This window comes from Echinops telfairi, unplaced genomic scaffold, assembly GCF_000313985.2.
Source record: "Echinops telfairi isolate 266 unplaced genomic scaffold, ASM31398v2 ScPeMD7_11;HRSCAF=52, whole genome shotgun sequence".
Lineage (NCBI taxonomy): Eukaryota > Metazoa > Chordata > Mammalia > Afrosoricida > Tenrecidae > Echinops > Echinops telfairi.
Genome location: NW_022103908.1, coordinates 19117674 through 19120433, shown reverse-complemented (window position 1 = coordinate 19120433; position 2760 = coordinate 19117674).

Sequence of the window (2760 nt, the reverse complement as noted above, 5' to 3'; positions counted from 1 at the left end):
AAAAAAAAACAGGAAAAAAAACAAAAAAAAAGAAGTTATACCACAAAAAAAAAAAAAAAGAAAGAAAGACCCAGTTTTTCGTTTGTTATGGTTCCTTGGTATGGAAGAAGTTATCCTGAAAGAAGTCATTTTTTTAGTGGAGAAAATTATTAGAGATTAAAATATGAAGATATGGCAGTGACAAAAAATCTTTTACTACAAGATAATGTGTACTTTGAAAGATTATGTATAATGTAGTAAATAATTTAATGGTAGATGTGTGTATGATAAAAATAATTTTATAAGGTTATGGGTGTGAATTGCTATTGTCATAAGTTGCCATTTAGTCAAGTCTGATGCATAGGGACCCCATGTATGCAGAATAGAACACCTCACATGGTTTCAAAGGTTATGACATTTGGAAACAGACTGCCAGGTCTTACTTCTGTGTCACTTCATAAGTTTGAACGTGCAAGCATTTGATTGCTAGTGGAAAAGTTACTCTATTTTCACATATAATGCACCATGGAATAACATGCACATGAATACAATAGGCATAGTTCTCATAGAAAATGAACACATGGGAGGTTACATGGTTAGTAATACAATGTATAATGTGTTTATTATTAGCATACAATTTTGGTAATTTTTATGCCACCCAGGGACTCCATATATGTGTGTACATATGCATAATATCTACTGCTTTACCTGAGATAGTGAATGTTTCCAAGTGATTTATTAATCAATGTTTTAGAATTTTAAAATATATGCTGTCTTATTTTTGAAATATCAATATAAATACTTGACCTTTTATGTATAGGAAGATATACATATAAGTACATATGTATTTCTGTGTGCCTATATATTCCTACCCTGTGTAAGTCTTAGTATATATGTAGATAGATATACACCCCTATATAATTTAAAGTCCTACATTTATACTGATTTTCAAAAATAAAACATACTCTTTTGTATACATTTTTCTCTTTTGTGAATATTTTAGAATTTAAAGGAAGTTTAATTCTCTATGCATATTAGTTTACTCTTTATTATTTATATCTTAAGAAATTGTGCATTTTATTTTTTAGTATGCATGCAATTTTAGATTATTTCTTTAAAATATGATGTGAACACTTCTAAACTTGAGCTAATTTATACAGTACACAGCAAATTTTCCTTTCATACTTTTATTTACGTAATTGAGTTTTATAAGAACATGAAAAAAAAGTCAGAGTACTTTTTCAAGTACTAAAATAGTGTTTGAAATGTATCTTCTTTCCATTATTGTGATTATGTGATGGGCTGCAAACCTCAAGTTCAGCACTTTAATGGGGGCTATAGCAAAGTGTGGTGAAGAAACCAGGTGTGTCCAGCTATCAGAAAGAATAGCTTCTGAAGTATTAAAAGCTTGTCTTAAAACAAGCAGCCATCTAAGTGATGCACCAACCAAGTCCACATGGAAGAAACATACCAGCCCGTGTGATCTGAGGAATAAAATCCATATCCAGAGGAGGGAATGGTAGCAGAGCTTCAATTGTGAATCCCTGGTTTTCAGCATGCTATGGATGCCAGTAGAAGCCCCAAATTCACTTGTGAGGTCCCCACACAGAATAAGCCTCTGGTGATTTCTCTCTGACCATAGGCAATGGTGGGAAAACCCTGGCCACAAGACAGAGAGCATTGTAGAGTTGATTATGGCAGAAATAGTTAGATTAACATGTAATACTGTATCCTTTGATATCCCTCATGACCCAGTTTGAAGTTGTTTCCATTAAAAAAAGAGAGAATTATAGCTTCTGCAACCAAAAGGGGCACTTTTACTCTGTCCTCTCAGGTCTTGATGAGTCAAAATCAGCTCAATGGCATGGCATTTGAGTTTGGTATAATTCAGGGTATACATTTTAATTTACAAATTTTACCTTACAGACAGACTATGTTCTGGCCTCAGTCTGGAAATAAGAGTGCATAACCCACTTCTGAAAGCAGAAATGCAATTTGACCAAGAGGAACAGTAAGGAGCTGGGCAGCAACTTCTCAAAATGTGCTAAGCAGACTCTGGTATTGATATGAAGGGAGAGACAGGAAGTCCAGAAGCCTTGGTATTTTCCTGAGCAAAGAAAAGAGCTACAGCTTTTAAACCTGAATGAGTTCTTTGAACACAGCTATATTTTTAACTTTTTTGAGACATCTTTGCTTTCAGTAAAACTATGCTCAAAATACATCATTATGAATTTCTAATTTATTTTTTATATTTTCTGGAATAGTGTACTCCATATAATCTTTCTATCTCACATTTATGCATTCATATTTGACTGTTTGTGTTGAATCCAAAAATTGAAAGTCATCTGTACAGGGGCATCAAAAGGTTTGGGGAAAAATGCCATTAGCTTCCAATTCCATGTTCCGGTAAGAAGCATTCTAGCTGTACTTCTTCCAAAATAGACTAGTTTGTCCTTCGGGTAGCCCATGGCACTTTCCGTGTTCTTAACAGCACCACAGTTCAAATGCATTGATTCGTTTTCTGTCTCCCTTATCCAATATTTAACTTTCGAAGGCATTCAAAACAATTGTAAATACCATGGCTTTAATCAGGTCCACCTCAGTTCTCAAAGTAGCATTCTCGCTATTCAACACTTTAAAGAAATCTTGTGGAGCACATTTAGGCTTTGTAATGGATCATTTGATCTCTTTGGGTTTTTTTTTGTTTTTTTGTGAGGCAGTGCAAGAGTGAGACAGTGAGTGAGTGAGAGTGAGGCAGTGAGTAAGGCAGTGAGACAGTGA